Source organism: Suncus etruscus, chromosome X, assembly GCF_024139225.1.
Source record: "Suncus etruscus isolate mSunEtr1 chromosome X, mSunEtr1.pri.cur, whole genome shotgun sequence".
NCBI lineage: Eukaryota > Metazoa > Chordata > Mammalia > Eulipotyphla > Soricidae > Suncus > Suncus etruscus.
The window spans coordinates 97,732,948-97,734,067 of record NC_064868.1 but is presented as its reverse complement, the minus strand read 5'-3'; the positions used below and the strand labels follow the sequence as shown (position 1 = coordinate 97,734,067).

The 1,120-nt window shown below is 33.5% G+C and overlaps 1 pseudogene; it reads left to right on the top strand.

Moving 5' to 3' along the window:
- The first annotated feature begins 343 nt into the window (after positions 1–343).
- Positions 344–880, top strand: LOC125998968 (40S ribosomal protein S4-like; annotated as a pseudogene).
- The last annotated feature ends 240 nt before the right edge of the window (positions 881–1,120 follow it).

The following is a 1,120-nucleotide window of genomic DNA, read 5'->3' as shown; positions in this document are numbered from 1 at the left end:
AGTCCATGTTCCCAAAGCCTTTGTGTGCCTCTAGGTATTGCTTCCTTCAGAAATACACACATGGACCTATATTATCATTTCCACTGATAGTTGAGTATCTTACTGGAAATTAAGAAATTATAGGAGAATTAGACTGGTTCTTTTTCATGACCAGCAGAAAGGAAATAAGAGACATCATTTTGTTTTATCTGCACCTAAACTTATCTGCAGGATCATTTTCAGAAAAATCTATATATTATGTAAAGAAGCCCTATAGACACTTTATTAATTAATTACATAAAATAATTACTGAGCAAAATAAAAAGATTGATAGCAAGGCTTGCACTGATTCAACTACCCTGTTATGTATATGGATGTCATCAATATGGACAGGACTGGAGAGAATTTCCCTCTTATCTATTACATCAAGGGAAGCTTTGCTGTTCTTTGTATTCCAACTAAGGAGGCCAAATGCAAGTTATGCAAAATGAGGAAGAGTTTTGCAGACACTACATGCAAGGAATCTCTCACTTGGTGACTCATGATGTTTGGATCAAAATAAACAGCACCATTCAGAACGATTTGGAGACTGGAAAAGACTAGTGATTTCATGAAGTTTGAAGATAGGAACCTGTGCATGGTAATCAGAAGTGCTGACCTGGGAAGAATTGATGTGAGCAAACACAAAGAGTTATCAGTTGATTTCATCCTGGCTCTTTTGATGTGGGGCCATATGTAAGATGCCAATAGCAATAGATTTGCCACCTGATTCTCCAAAATTATTATTGGCAAATGTAACAAATCATTAATGTCTCTCCCCGAAGGAAATGGTATCTGTCTTAGTCTTGATGAAGAGAGACAAATATTAGCTGTCCAACAATCAATAGATAAAATGTTTTAAGTATTAAGTAAATAAAATTTAAGTCTGTATGCCCATTATACTGTTTAAAATTTTGTATGTCATATTAAATAGAAAGTAATGAGAAATGACTGCCTTGATTTGATTTTAATATTAGAGTAAGTGGTGCACTATTAAAATATGCAAGTATTATGTATTAAAGTTTTATGTAAATTGTGTGTTTCTTGAAATTTGAGGAACTTCTCTTTTGTGCTTAGTTTGCTAAAGGTATTATCAAATGTT